Source organism: Cnephaeus nilssonii, assembly GCF_951640355.1.
Source record: "Cnephaeus nilssonii genome assembly, chromosome: 8".
NCBI classification, from domain to species: domain Eukaryota; kingdom Metazoa; phylum Chordata; class Mammalia; order Chiroptera; family Vespertilionidae; genus Cnephaeus; species Cnephaeus nilssonii.
The window spans coordinates 1,618,693-1,634,424 of record NC_137079.1 but is presented as its reverse complement, the minus strand read 5'-3'; the positions used below and the strand labels follow the sequence as shown (position 1 = coordinate 1,634,424).

General features: G+C 62.8%; 1 protein-coding gene across 1 annotated transcript in view; it reads right to left on the bottom strand.

Moving 5' to 3' along the window:
- The window catches only part of CSMD1 (CUB and Sushi multiple domains 1), a gene marked incomplete at its 5' end in the record, with an annotated part of 729,782 nt that overhangs the window by 183,067 nt on the left and 530,983 nt on the right, over window positions 1-15,732 (bottom strand). The window lies entirely within an intron of this gene.

Genomic DNA, 15,732 nt, shown 5'->3' with positions numbered 1-15,732 from the left:
CACATTCAGGTACAGGCGCCAGGAGAGGGGGCCATGGACACGTGAGAAAGGTTCTAGCGGATGGTCTCAGGGACACGCGTGGCTACACGGAGGAGCTCACGATGCAGATGTATGATGAACACGGTGAGCGAGCCCTCCTGGCCACACGCTGCCTGCTCGTCGCCCACGGCCGCTGCCCGACGGGCAGGCCCCGTCTCGTTCTAATCGGGCGGCTCTCATGGCAACAGTCCTGGCGAGAGCGAGGGCCGCTCCCCTGAGCATTTCAGTACGCAGGCCGTCCGAACCTCTCCTTTAGCGCAGGCGAGAGCTCAGGGAGGAGACGAATGAGCACACGCATGGCCTCGGGGTAAGGAGAAGATAAGGGCAGCCGACCTCTGCCCACGGAAACCTGATCGCTGGGACTGGACACAAAGGCCGGTGCTGCAGAGAGCCCAGCGCTGCTCCACCCGCCTCCGCCTCCAGCGTTAACCGGATGCAGCCACCCGGAGCCCAGCTGCTCTTCACGGAAACCTCCTCTCGGAAGGTCAGCGGGGTCAGGCCCTGCTCTAGGAATGAGGGCGTGGACAAGGAAGGCACGGTGCACGCACTCCTGGGGTTACGTTTCTTTGGAGGGAAACGACAACATAGCTAAAATGCATCCAATTTCAGGGAAGACCGGTGTGCGGGCCCAGTGCGGGCTCAGAGGGAAAGGGGAGGGCAGGGCGGGTGGCCGCGGGCCCCTGGCTCAGCGCTGCCCTCGCTCAGCACTGCCCTCGCTCACGGCTGCCCTCGCTCAGCACTGCCCTCGCTCACCGCTGCCCTCGCTCAGCACTGCCCTCGCTCAGCACTGCCCTCGCTCACTGCTGCCCTCGCTCAGCACTGCCCTCGCTCACCGCTGCCCTCGCTCAGCGCTGCCCTCGCTCACTGCTGCCCTCGCTCAGCACTGCCCTCGCTCAGCACTGCCCTCGCTCAGCACTGCCCTCGCTCACTGCTGCCCTCGCTCAGCACTGCCCTCGCTCAGCACTGCCCTCGCTCACTGCTGCCCTCGCTCAGCACTGCCCTCGCTCAGCACTGCCCTCGCTCACTGCTGCCCTCGCTCAGCACTGCCCTCGCTCAGCACTGCCCTCGCTCACTGCTGCCCTCGCTCAGCACTGCCCTCGCTCAGCACTGCCCTCGCTCACTGCTGCCCTCGCTCAGCACTGCCCTCGCTCAGCACTGCCCTCGCTCAGCACTGCCCTCGCTCACTGCTGCCCTCGCTCAGCACTGCCCTCGCTCACCGCTGCCCTCGCTCAGCACTGCCCTCGCTCAGCACTGCCCTCGCTCACTGCTGCCCTCGCTCAGCACTGCCCTCGCTCAGCACTGCCCTCGCTCAGCACTGCCCTCGCTCACTGCTGCCCTCGCTCAGCACTGCCCTCGCTCAGCACTGCCCTCGCTCAGCACTGCCCTCGCTCACCGCTGCCCTCGCTCACCGCTGCCCTCGCTCAGCGCTGCCCTCGCTCAGCGCTGCCCTCGCTCACTGCTGCCCTCGCTCAGCACTGCCCTCGCTCACTGCTGCCCTCGCTCAGCGCTGCCCTCGCTCAGCACTGCCCTCGCTCACCGCTGCCCTCGCTCACCGCTGCCCTCGCTCAGCACTGCCCTCGCTCAGCACTGCCCTCGCTCAGCACTGCCCTCGCTCACTGCTGCCCTCGCTCAGCACTGCCCTCGCTCAGCACTGCCCTCGCTCACAGCTGCCCTTGCTGGATGCTGAAGGTCAGCTGTCTCCCCAAGTTCTGCAGCCCCGGCTGTCAGCAGGGTGAGCTCCACAGGATTCCCCTGGGTAACTGTCACTGATGCAGAGGGAACCACGGCAACTGGCCACCCAGAGGACCTGGCCATGGCCGGGCCGCCCTCCCGGACGGAGCTGGCCTGGGAGCCTTCCCCGGTACCGGCGGCAAGTCCATACAACTCCCTGTCGACTAGCAAGCCTCCCTGCATGCACACCCGAGTGGACACCTTGGCTTGGTACCAGGAGGAGGGACCAGCACAAAAGGAGGGAGGGGGCGGAGTCAGAGGCCAGCCCACGTGGTCAGTGCCTGCAGCAGAGACTCCTGGGAAGAGGCGGGGGAGCGGCAGGGGCAGCAGGCAGGGCTGGGAGGGGTGTGTGCTGAGTGTGTGGGAGACGGCAGGGCAGGGTGTCTCAGGCTGAGCACACGCTTAAAAGGTCATCCGCAGGGCTGGCGGAGCGGGCGCAGGGCAAAGGGAGGGGGTGTTGTTTGTTTTTTTTTATTTCAGAGAGGAAGGGAGAGGGAGAGAGAGAAACATCCATGATGAGAGAGAATCATAGATCAGCTGCCTCCTGCACGCCCGCCACTGGGGATCAGCCCACAACCCGGGCCTGTGCCCTGACCGGGAATTGAACCCTGACCTCCGGGTTCATAGGTCGATGCTCAGCCCCTGAGCCACGCCGGCCGGGTGCAAGGTGAGTTGTAACAGCCACGGATGGTTTTGCGTCTCCCACGCGCATGACTGTCCGCCTCCCGCAGCTCTGCACAGGCCGCACTGAGGCACTGCGTTCACTTCAGGGTCAAGAGCACATCGGGACTGAGGTTTTCTGAGCGCCCTAACCTCCTTGTGACCACGTTCTCCTTACGGGTGTTTGGAGGGTGACGCGGAGCTGGGTTTCGGGTGGTTTTAAGGTGGATGCCACAGTGCGGGCACCCGCCCCCCTCCCCCATGGATCCAAGGATGGCCCAGTCCCCGCGGGGGGTGGGGCCTGCCCCTGAGGTGTGGGACAGCTGGAAGGGGGCCGGCTCACGGTGTCACATCTATCCAGACCCCACCTGGGGTGGGGCCACCCCTGCTTTCTCCAGCAGCAGAGCCAGAGGAACAGAAAACACACGAAGGCGGGCGTGGGGCGCAGGCTCCCCGTCACCAACCGCAGGGGCCGTGGAGCGAGGAAGGCGCCCCTTCAGTAACAGGGGCCGAGTGCCCGGGGGGCACACGGGCCCCCGAGCTGCAGGCGGCACCTCCAGAAGGACGGGCGGGGGTTCAGGTTGTGGCCCTGACGGAGCACAGCCAGGCCGGGCCAGGCTGGACCCGAACGCTCTGGAGGCCCGAACCACGTCTCTCCCACCGACACCCGCCAGCAGCCGGGCCCAGCACAGACAAGAGCGCGCGCCTGCGGCCTCGGCAGGACCCGGAAATGTCCTATGAACGCGGCCCAGACCCTCGGGGGCAGGAAGACAGAGCCCAAGAGCTGCACTACTCTTTGTAATTCCTTAAGCCATAAAATTGAAACAAAATAAAAGTGATGTCTGGCCCTGGCTGGTGTGCTCAGTGGATAGAGCGTCGGCCTGCGGGCCCAAGGGTCCCGGGTTCGATTCTGGTCAAGGGCACATACCTTGGTTGCCAGCCCTCCCTGGCCCGGGCCCTGGGGCTCGTGCAGGAGGCAACCAATCAATGTGTTTCTCTCACATTGATGCTTCTCTCTGTCTTTCCGTCTCTCTTCCACTCTCTCTAAAAATCAATGGGAAAATATCCTCGGGTGAGGAGTAAAAAAAATAGAAATGAAAAGTAAATAAAAGTGCTATTTGCACAGCCAGTGCGGAACACCTGCCACGAAACGCTGGCGGAATCAGAAATGAACTGAACTCCACGCACAGGGCCACGTCGGTGGAAACCAACGCGCCCGGCCCGCCCGCACCTCCGGTCACCTGACTCTGCTGGCCGGGCTAGCTGGCCCCGGCCCAGATGTTCCGCTGTCTTGTGGCCAGCTCTCAGAACAAAAATGGAAATGTGAGTCTGTAAGTTATTTTGGACATAAGCTGGGAGTTCAGTAGAGATAAATTTGGAACGCTAAATTGGACAAAACGTGGCTGTTGCTGGAATGACTCACACAGAAGTCACGGAGGCGGTGAGAAGGAGAGCGTGCGGAGAGGGCGGGGTCAAGCCAGCTTCGCGGTTCCCCCACTTTCTGGTTTCTGCCCAGAGAGCCAGCAGGCCCGGGCCTCTGAGGTGGGAGGAGCTGGCCGCGGGCAGTGCTCTCTAACCTGCCAGCTTCCCAGTCCTGTGCATCTCTCGGCTTCTAAGCACATGTGCATGGCTGTCCCAAAGGAAGAGAAAATGGGGTATATTGAAGGGGGGGGGCACTTTTAACTTTAGGACCTAGCGAGCGGGCTTAATGCATTACTGGCTCTGTCGCCAACCGTTTCCTCAGAAGATGGTAACCGTACAAAGTGAAAGCCCTCCCTCCCCTGGCCCTGCGCACGCTGAGTTCTCGGCCCTGGAACACGAACCCACTGCTTACCCCACGAGGTTCCACGGAGACGGACGGGTCCGCGCCTGGAGACCCACAGCGCCCCCTCCTTCACGGAGAGACCTGCCTTTCACCTCCTCCTCCTGCTGCGGGCCAGGCCAGTTCAGCGCTGGAGGCGAGTGTCCCGTGGCCACCACTGAGATGAACACCTTGGCGCCCGCTTTCCGCTTTCCGCAGGCCCGGCGGGGAGGAGCGGACCCGCTGAGCACAGTCCCCCGTGCTCCCTGGCCGCCTTTGCCGCGTCGCTCTTCCATGAGGCAGGACAGCGGGCACCTGACGATCCAATGATCTGTGCTCGGAGCCCAGCTCCGCTCCCTCAGGCCCCGCGCCCAGCTGGCCGGGCGTGCGGCTGCCGGCGAGTGTGCTGGTTAGGCAGCTCCCCCCAGGCCAGGCCATTTCCTGCCGGCATATGGCTCTGCCTGCCATGGGCACCACAGACGCTGCCTGGCACGCGCTCACCTGGGGGCACAGCCCTGAGTAACTGCTAGTGGACGATGCTCAGGGAGGCCACCGACAGAACCGTCCCCTCGCCACTCCTGTGCTGGGACCCGGACCCCAATGGGCGGCGTTTGGAGATGGGGATTCCGAGGACCTGATGAAGGTTCAATGAGCCCGGCCGGTGCGGCTCCGTGGTTGGCGTTGACCTATGAACCAGGAGGTCAGGGTTCAATTCCCAGTCAGGGCACAGGCCCGGGTTGCAGGCTTCATCCCCAGTGTGGGGCGTGCAGGAGGCAGCCAATTGATGCTTCTCTCTCATGAAGGTCTCTCTCTCTCCCTCTCCCTTCCTCTCTGAAATCAATAAAAACTTATTTTCTAAAAAGATGACGTTACTTTTCTATTTTTTCAAGGTCTTCCGCTTTACTTCCCGGATTTCTGACCCGGTAGCTTTGTTTTTCTTCCCTGGGCAGGGCCTCCCGCTGCCCAACCTTCTTCCTCTATTTCCTATGCATCCCTTCTGCTTCTCAGGATGGGAATTAAGAAAACAACAGGCATTCTTAATTTCCCTTTGTTCCCAAATTGAGGATCCGGTTTCTGTTTGTGGTGGAGGCCTGTGGTGTGGGCTGTGGTCGGGGGCCACTCTTTCTCAGAATCTTCCCTAATTAGCGCCGGGATCCCTGCGGAGCCGCCTGCATCACCTCGGGCAAGGCCACCCGCCAGTGGTGCCCCAGCGGACAGGACGGGCGTCCCCGGGTGTGGGCTCGGCAGCCACTCAGCCTTCCGGGACGAGCCATGGTGAATGCCCGGCTCCCACCTCTGTCTTCCTGGTCTCGAGCTAAACTGCGGTTTGCATCGGCTTTTTAAAAGTTCTCTTCTTTTTTGTGAATCCTCACTGGAGGGCATTTTTCCCATTGATTTTTAGAGAGGTGGAAGGGAGGGCGGGAGAGAGAGGAACATCGATGTGAGAGACACATCAATGGGCTGCCTCCCGCACATGCTCCGACCTGGGCTGGGTATCCAACCTGCAACCCCGGTACCTGCCCCTGACCCGGAAGGGAACCAACCCATGGCCCTTCGGTGAGAGGGCTGATGCTCCAGCCACCGGCGACCTGGCTGGGGCCACTGGATTTTACTTCACCCTAAGAACAGGTCCGAGCGGATGCTTACCGTCCACGTCCTGGGCGGGGAGACGGCCGTGTGGCCCCGTGGCCCCGTGGCCCCTGCCCTGGTCCCGGCCCCGCCGCTGGTCGCCTCAGCTGGGGGAGGCCGGGAACCAGATGAGCAGCGCCTCATCCTGTGAAGGTCCCCGGCCACCTTCCCTCCGGGGCCCACGGTCCCCTCTCAGGTGCAGGGACAGAGCCTGCCCCGGCTCCCATCAGGGGAGACCTGAGAGCCGCCCGGGCGCTGGGAGCAGCCGGTCTCAGGACCCGAGGGACGAACAGCCTCTGAAGCTTCCGGCCTCACCTCAGGACACACAGACCCTGCGAGCTCGCTCAGGGGTGGCGTCTCATGGACACCATGGACCAACAAACAGAGACAGACGCAGAGACAGGGAGCAGACGCCAGCTGTCAGGGGGAGGAGGGGGGGAGGGGGAGCCGGGGACAAAGGTGGGGCAAGCCCGGCCGGCATGGCTCAGAGGCTGAGCCTGGACCCGTGAACCAGGAGCAGCTGAAAGGGGGGTCGGCAGCCATCGCTTTACTGGCCGCTGCAGGTGCGGCCCCTCAGACACGTCAGGGAGGCTGACAGCGAGAGGAAAGACGGGGAGCAGACAGACGCCGACGCAGCCGAGGCGCTGGCTCCTGCTCTTCTCCGCCCAGACGGCGCTGGTCAGGCCTCAGAAAGCTCCCGGATTGAAGGGCAAACAGGTTTTCCAGGCCTGAGCCCCTGGCAGGGAGGGCAAAGCCAACGCGGTTGCGTGGATCTAGCCCCGTGGTCGGCAAACCGCGGCTCGCAAGCCACATGCGGCTCTTTGGCCCTTTGAGTGTGGCTCTTCCACAAAATACCACGGCCTGGGCGAGTCTATGTTGAAGAAGTGGCGTTAGAAGAAGTTTAAGTTTAAAAAATGTGGCTCTCAAAAGAAATTTCAACCGTTGTCCTGTTGGTATTTGGCTCTGTTGGCTAATGAGTTTGCCGACCACGGGTCTGGCCTAACACCGTTCAGGGGGGACTCACGGAGGTCACCGGCAGCTGCTCCCGGCGGCCAGTCTAAGCCCGTCGCCGATGGAGGACGAGATGGCACCTGACGACAGGGCCTCCGCCCGCCCACCCCTCCCCGGGGTCCGTCTCCGAGGGCATTTCCTCTGAGCAGCAGCGTCTGCTTTCACCGGAAACGCTCTTCCGGTGCACACAGCGCTGGCTTCTCCGGGGCTGAGCCGCCAGGCCGTGGGATCTGCAGACGAGGTTAAGCAAACCTTTGTTCCAGGGGGACGTGGAGGTGGGATCAGCCCCGCAGCTTCTAAAGCCGCCGGAGAAATCCCCGGGGGGGGGGAAGCACCCTGCGGGCCAGGGGGCCGGCCGCCCTGATCCCCCATGCAAGGGCCCCTCACGCCCTGGACCTCCAGCAGCACCCACAGTCACACACAGCGTGTGGGCCGCACTCCTGTTTTCTAAGTATGTTCTTACTGGTCCCAGAGAGGAAGGGAGAGGGAGAGAGAGAGAGAGCAACATCAATGATGAGAGAATCATGGATCGGCTGCTTCCTGCACCCCCCTGCTGGGGATGGAGCCTGCAACCCAGGCATGAGCCCTGACCGGGAATCAAACCCTGACCTCCTGGTTCATAGGTCAAGGCTCAGCCACGGAGCCACACTGGCCGGGCAACCCTTTTACTCTCTAAAACGAGTAAAAGGCCAATTCACAGCAGGACCTTGCCCAGGCCGCCACCAGCTCCCATTAGATGCAGCTCATGGAACCTTATTTCTAAAATAAAGCAAGGCCCCCCCCTGGTAAGGATTCAACACAAGAACGCACTAAATAGAAGGGTCACTGAGGTGGAGATTGGGAATGGGTGAACATTCAGTCTCCATCTGTGGTTTGGTAGCGAGTTAGTACGGGGTTTTATCATTTTTAATTAGTTTTGTATTTTGAGATCATCGTCAGACCGCCTGAAGCTGTAGGAGGTGATACAGCGAGATCCCCGTAACCGTCCCCCGGGCCCCGAGGGGCATCTGTCACTGGTGTGGATATTGAAACAGACCAAGCCCATCCGCCCAGGCCCCCAGCCCCCCTCCGGGACCCCACTGCCCATCTATCTCCGTGCAGCCCCGCGCCCTGTCACCTCACACGGCCCGACACGCAGCGGGGGGCTGGCTCCCTGCGTCGGCTCAGCTCTTAGAGGCGCCCCATTGTAGTGGGTACAACAGCGATCTGCTTTTTCCTGCTGGAAACTACGCCACGGGAGGGACGGGCCACGTCTGATTCTCCCACCATCGCAGGTCCCAGGGCCTCTAGGCCGCCTCTGCGTTGACTCGCAGGAACAGAGCTGCCCTGCGCGCGCCTGGATGCCGCTGCCTGTCACCGCGCTGCGGACATAAGCAGCTCTCCGGAGCGCCTGCCCGGGGGGAGCCCCAGCAGGTCTGAGGGACCCAGTTCCTCCCCATCCTCACAGTGTGTGGGCCTTTCCTGTTAATGACACACGTCCGGAGAGGTGTGTGACGACTCCTCGTTTTTGTTTAAATTTGCGTCTCCCTCGCGGCAAAGGGTGCGGAGCCCTCTCCTGCGCTGAGCGCCCCGTGTCCCTCTCGGGGGCGTCCTCTGCGCCCCTTTGCCACGTGCTCCTCGTGGGCTTCGGGGCCGAGCCGCGGAGTCCTTCCCGCACTCTCGGAGCCGCCTCACCGGCCGCCGGTTCCAACGGCACCTTCCCGCCGGCACCTGCGGTTCATCGTCCCACCGCCTCCACGGAGCAAGCGTTTTTCGTGTCCATGAGGTCTACGTTGTCAATTCTTCCATCGATAACGGCGCTTTGATGCCAAGTTTAAGAACTTGCCACATTCCAAGTTATAAACCCCTTCTCTTACCTTTTTCTAATACTCTTACAGTTTTGCATTTTATGTTTAACGCTCTTGTCCACTTTGCGTTAATTTTGGTATAAAGTGTAAGACGTAGATTAAGGATGCGGCTGGCGTTTTTTGTTTGCTTTTTGTATTTATGTCCGACGGACCCAGTGCCGTGTGGAAAGGAGCGTTCTTCCTCTGTTGACTTGCTTTTGCCTCTTCCCAGAAATCAGGTGGGCGCCCGCACCTGGGTCTGATCCTGGGCCCTCACTACCATTCCTCTGGTCTACGCGTCCTCCCACCCACCACCACCTGCCGCCCGGTCACCACCACCACGCCGCCCGGTCACCAACACCACGCCGCCCGGTCACCACCACCACGCCGCCCGGTCACCAACGCCACGCCGCCCGGTCACCACCACCACGCCGCCCGGTCACCACCACCACGCCGCCCTGGTCATCACCACCACGCCGCCCGGTCACCACCACCACGCCGCCCGGTCACCACCACCACGCCGCCCGGTCACTACCACCACGCCGCCCGGTCACCAACGCCACGCCGCCCGGGTCACCACCACCTGCCGCCCGGTCACCACCACCTGCCGCCCGGTCACCACCACCACGCCGCCCGGGTCACCACCACCTGCCGCCCGGTCACAAACGCCACGCCGCCCGGTCACCACCACCTGCCGCCCGGTCACCACCACCTGCCGCCCGGTCACCACCACCACGCCGCCCGGTCACCACCACCACGCCGCCCGGGTCACCACCACCTGCCGCCCGGTCACCACCACCACGCCGCCCTGGTCACCACCGCCACACCGCCCTGGTCACTACCACCACGCCGCCCGGTCACCACCACCACGCCGCCCGGTCACCACCGCCACACCGCCCTGGTCACTACCACCACGCCGCCCTGGTCACCACCGCCACACCGCCCTGGTCACTACCACCACGCCGCCCGGTCATCACCACCACGCCGCCCGGTCACCACCACCACGCCGCCCGGTCACCACCACCACGCCGCCCTGGTCACCACCGCCACACCGCCCTGGTCACTACCACCACGCCGCCCGGTCATCACCACCACGCCGCCCGGTCACCACCACCACGCCGCCCGGTCACCACCACCACGCCGCCCGGTCACCACCACCATGCCGCCCGGTCACCACCACCACGCCGCCCTGGTCACCACCACCATGCCGCCCGGGTCATCAACCCCTGCCGTCCTGGTCACTGTGGCTGCACAGTACGTCTTCCCATTTCACTATTGTTCAAATGGACGTCAGCTACTCCAGGTCCTTCCCTGTCCACGCCCATTGGCGGCAATCTTCCTAGCTCTTCCCCAAGAACGGCGGAGCCGTTGGTGCAGCCGCATCAGACCGATCTGGGAGCACGGGCGCCCCCCTCGGCTGGAGTGGCCTCCGCGGTCTCTGTTTGTTTCCATCTTTGCTTCCTTCCCGCCACACTGTCATGCAGCACCCGGTCCTCCGCGCTGGGTAACGTCGTCACCCAGCATCTCACTGTTCTGCGTGGTTGTGAATGGTGCCGGGCGTCTGACTGGGGGACAGCGAGCTTCCTGCTGGAACACAGACGTACAGTGGGGTTCAGACGCTCGCCTGCGTTCCACAGTTCCCAGCCTGGCTTTCTGGTTCTGAGTTTTCCTGGGAGTTTGGGGGGCAGTCTGGACAGACAGCCATCTCACCGAAAATGGAGTCTGGTTCGTTTCTTGCTTTCCGACGCGGATGGCTGTTACTGCTTTTCTTCCTCTTTGAAACGTGTTGACTCCCGGCCCGGGAGGGTGTGGAGGGCGGGCCCGTGCCTTGTGGTCAGTCCTGGGCGGGGCAGGGAGGCATGCAGCCCTCACCACTCAGCTTCCGGGAAGCAGGAGGGTTACGTGCAGCTGCTCTCCGTCCACTTCGGCAGAGAACCCTCTGTTCCCGAGGACTTTTATCACGAGGGAAGCCTGGCTGGCTGAAGGGCCCCCCAAATGTCCACCAAGCTCCTCGTTCTGGGTGCACTGACTGGCTGCCCAGTGCTGACCCGCCTTTCGTTCCGGGTAGAAGTGACAGCGACAGTCCCGAGGGGCCCTGACCCGACTTCTCTTCTCGGCGACGCCTTCGTCGCGTGGACACCGGGTCCTGAGGCTCCACGGGGACTGGCAGGCGTTCTCTCTTCGACGGTCCGCGTGGACGGCGCAGAATCGGCGTCCGTTCTCTTCACAGACGGCTTTATTATTTGCAATTATTTACATGGCTCAGTCCCCCTCTGAACCAAAATACTTTGTTTTAAAATTGTAATTGCAGTGAATTAACTGTGTGTTTGGGTGACAATTTTTTTTAATCCTCACCTGAGGATAGGTTTCTTGCTTTCTTTTTAGAGGGAGAGAAAGGAAGAGAGAAACAGAGAGAGAAAAACATGGGTGTGAGAAACATCCATCTTTTGTCCCCCATATGTGCCCCGGCCGGGGATCAAGCCGCAGCCTTCCTGGTGTAAAACAGCAGCCCAACCCACCGAGCCACCCGGCCGGGGCTCGGGACAACTTTTCAAAAGGAAATGGAGGACTGCATTTCTGCCCCCGATGCTCCCCGAAAAGCCTTCGACAGGCACCAGGAAGAGGTGTTCTCTGCCGCCTTGAGCTTTAAAAATATGCAAAAAGGGAAATGCACCAGGCTCTTTAGGCCAGGTCATGTTTCAGAGTGAAAGACTGGAAATAAACTTTCATGGGTTTGGAAGACTGAATGGATAAATTACGCCCCATCCATCTACACTATGGAGTGCAGTGTAGCGAGAGAGAGAGAGAGAGAGAGAGAGAGAGAGAGAGAGAGAACGCAAAAGAGAGTAAGGAGGTGGGAGAGGTAGAACCCGGAGCAGTTTTCTTACTCCCCGCGGAATGCAATCAGAAAGAACAACGCACAAACCCTACAGGCCAGCGGGTGCTTTTTTCTACAAACAAACGGCAAGAATAAAAGACAGACAGGATACCAGTATAAACAAGGTATTCTCAATATCCTCAACCAATCACAGTCAGTAAACAAGGATGTTTACTGACACTGCTGTCCCGGCGCCATCGGGAGGCTGGAGGGGGGACCGTGCTCGCCTCACAGGCGGGCGGGGAGGCTGTTTCTCTGTGACCCCCAAGGCACAGGCACTGACAGGGGTGAGAGGTCACAGGGCGCGGGACACCGTCACCTCCCTGACCCCCACAGCCCCCGAGGCAGGCGTCCTGGGGCCCGCGTCTCGGACAAAGAGGAAGCCGTCGCCACAGAGAAGCCTCCAGCTCAGCTCGGCTCCGGGAGCGATGCTCAGGGCCGCCCACGCGCTGTGGCCCTGATTTAACGAGCAGCGGCCTCGGAGTGAGCCCCAGGCGGAGCTGGAGGAGGGGTGCCAGCGGGGAGACACGGCAACAAGCCGCGTGGACATGCCTTGAAATGGGGGCATGGGAGCCACGGGCCACGGGCCACGGAGCCACGGGCCACGGAGCCGGCGAGGCTTTCTGATTGGTTTTCATAAAACCTGCAGGAATGAGAACAAAGGTACACACCTCGGAAGAGGATGAAACTGAGGAAAAGCCAAAAAATAATAATAATAAAAGGAACATCAATGGCAACGAGGGCTTACATCCTTCCACAGGGCGGATACGTCAGCCCCGTGCCTGATCGCAGAGGGAAAGCCGGCAATTCCGACCCATCGTGAAGGCGGGAAGGGAGACTGCACGCGGAGGAAGCGATGACACGGGCTGGGCTGGGCGCCGCTGGGAGGGGGTGAGCAGTCGCACACGCCGTCCGGGCCGGGGCGGGGGGCGGGGGGTAATTCCGTTTCCGACAGGAAAGTGAAAAGTTTGGGGAGAGCCGTCAAGTCGAAATGGACTGAAAACTGATGTGAAAGTGTGTGGCCCTGGAACTGGCTTTCAGACAGGCAATTGCCTCTGCCTGGGACGGGGCCGGGAGAGAGGGAACAGGGGCGGGAGAAGTGGGGGAGGAACCAGGGCCAGGGGGAGACCACGGAAAGCAAACCCACTCCCGAACCATCGCAGGAGCTGCTATGAGCTCAGCCTCTTTTTCTGGCGAACCCGCCTGTTTCAAAGCACAGGGAATCACGCTTCCTACAGAGGTCTTTCCAGACCGGGAGAGCTTTCACATCTCCTTAGGAAACGCGTCCAGGCTCGGCCCGCGTCCTCCCCGCACAGATACTGACCCCGGGGTCGGAGGTGAGCGCTGAGCTGGCCACGCGGGCCCAAAAGGAGCGTGGGAAACACCGCTGGCCGCGGCCGGACTCCTCAGGCGCCGGCGGCTCCGGGGGGCGCAGGGCTGAGCCTGGAGAGGAAAGCCGGCGAGGAAATCCAGTTCCAAAGAAAAGCTCGAACACGTTTGACAAAAGGTAACAAGGAAATAGGCCTTTTTTTTTTTTTTCTTCAGAGAAGAAGGGAGGAGAGAGAGTGACTGATCGGCTGCCTCCTGCACGCCCCTCACTGGGGATCACGCCCTCAACCCGGGCCTGTGCCCCGACCGGGAATGAACCGCGACCTCCTGGTTCATAGGCCGATGCTCAGCCCCTGAGCCACGCCGGCCGGGCCCATATTTTTTTGAAACTGGCTTCTCTGTGTGTGTCGTAAGTACAGAACGACCTAGGATGAGGTCATCTGGACTTGGGGACTCGGACCTCGACAGGACAGAGCTGGAGACGTACACGGGCCTGTGTGGCTGCGCTCGACCTCAGTTCTGATTCTAGCCGAGGTCCTCCGCACACCTGCCACCCTCGGACCAGTGGCCGGGCCCCAGCGTCACCGAGGAGGAGGCAGGCGCGGCTCTGCCTGGGGACCCGCTGGGAAGGGGCGCAGATGGAAGGGATGGAGAACGCCGGCCAAACGTGAGCTCGTGCTCGGGGGGGAGGTCGCCCCCAGGATTAGGTGCTGGTTCTCTCGGCTTCGGGGCTCGCTGCACCCTCCTCCAGAACCGCCCCTCCGGCTGTGCCTCTCGCTGGGGCCCGGGGCCGCCCACACCCATGGTCAGTGGCACCAAGATCAGCTCCCCGGCCGCAATCTGGGGAAACTGACGGGTCACCCAGCTCCAGAACTCTCGGTGGCACCGGCGAGGGCACCGGGCCCAATGCGCTCTGCCAGCTTCCTGCCCCCGGTCTGCCCCTGCCCGCCCGACACACCACTCGGTCACCAGCACAGGGCGGTTCTCAGAGACGTGCATCAGCCTCAATTTCCTTCCAAATCCACGTAGATGCGAGCCCGCGTCTCCTGTGAGAGTGAGGAGAACCTGCTGGACACGTCGCTGGCGTCCCTGGATCCACGCGGGATGGAGCGGGAGGCTGCCGGGAGCATCTCACGCAGCGTTCCCCGGCCCCGGGGCTCTGGGAACCGCTTGTTTCTCCGACAGGCGCGCTCCTGTCCGGCTCTCCCAGGGCCTGTAGCCTCACAGACCCCGGGCGGGGCCGCGGGGTCACCTTCCCGAGGGACCAGCAAGGTTCCTCTGCTCAGTCACACCCCACCCCCAGCTCCCCTCGGGCCCTAAGCGCCCGCAATTCCCCGGGTGCGGGAGAGCCCGTGCCGAGCAAGGGGCCACAGGAGGGGGAGAGCGGTAGGCTAACCTGGGAACGGCCTGTCCATCTTCCGTCTGTCTGTCTGTCTGTCTGTCTGTCACACATACAGCAGGGGGAGGAGGCCACCACGCTGGACAGTCTGCTCTGTTCAGTCTGCACATTCAAACGCTCACCTCCCCCTTACCCTTCAGACACCCAGCGTCTGCCGGACCGAGAGCTGGGCACCCCTGGCCCAGGCAAGATGACTCAGAAGTCCACGAGCCCGGCCACGGAGGCCCAGTGGATCGCGCCCGCCACCGGGCCTGTGCCCCGACCGGGAATCGAACCGCGACCTCCGGGCTCATAGGCGGATGCTCAGCCGCGGCCCACCCCACCCCCCGGGCAGGCGGACGCTTTCTAACGACCCACCTCGGGGGCTTGATGTGCCATGACTCCGGTGACACGTTCCAGCGCCCGGTGTGGCCGGCACACCTGCACCACAGCCTGTCTGTCACCTCCACGCACACAGAGCCGGAGAGAAGTCACCCCCCGGCTCCCCCCCAGGGCTCACGTCCACCCGCCCGGCCCCGGGTCACGCGGAGGGTCCCAGGAGCTGGGCGATGCCTGAAGGAGCGGGGGGGTGGGGGGGTGCTGTGGGTGTGTCTCAGGGGGGAGGCCGAAGGACACGCCCACGTGGACATGGGCGGCTCGATGCTCCTGCTGAGAGGCTGAGCCGGGTCTCCACAGGGCAGTGCCCACCGCGTTGCCTCTGGACCACACGCACCCGCACCTGCACCCACACCTGCACCTGTGTTTCAGGGGGACCCCGGCTTTGCTATCAGCTCTCCACGACGCCCGGCTCAGGAAGACGGCTCAGGGACAACGGGGCTCCGACCTCCAGGGGTGGCGGCAGCCACGACGGGACCCGGCACGGGAAGGACTCTGGGGACTTAGTTTGCCCGACTCCGTCTCATAATCTTTCCTGACGGCAACGCACACATCAACCCTTTCCTTCCTCTCAGCAGCTCCCGACAGGAAACAACCCGGACCATCGCAGCTTACCGGATTACCGTTCTTTGTAATTTAACAAAAACCTTAACGTATGGAAGCGTCTAGACTTCCGAGATCTGAGCGGTGAGCGGGACACACCTCCCGCCCCGTCCTGGAAGCGCGCGGTGCTTCCCGGCTGTGGTTCCGGGCGGCGTGTCTTTGTGATGACGGCGTTTCCGGCGGGAGTGCGGGGCCTGCCTGGGTGTCAGATGGCATTTCCCATTTCTGGGCACTTTGGATCAGGTCCCTGCCCGCCCGGTCACTGGGGAGGCGGTGGGAACTGCGCTGGCGAGACCTCTCCTGAGAGCAGCTGACGGCTCTTCCAGTCACTGTGGCTGGAGTCCCGCACCGGCTGGGGGTGCCCACAGCAGGGCTTGTGGGAAGGCCCAGGGGAGGGAGGCTGCCAGCCCGGCGGCCAGCACTCAGCAGCGGGTCCCAGCCCAGCCCGGGC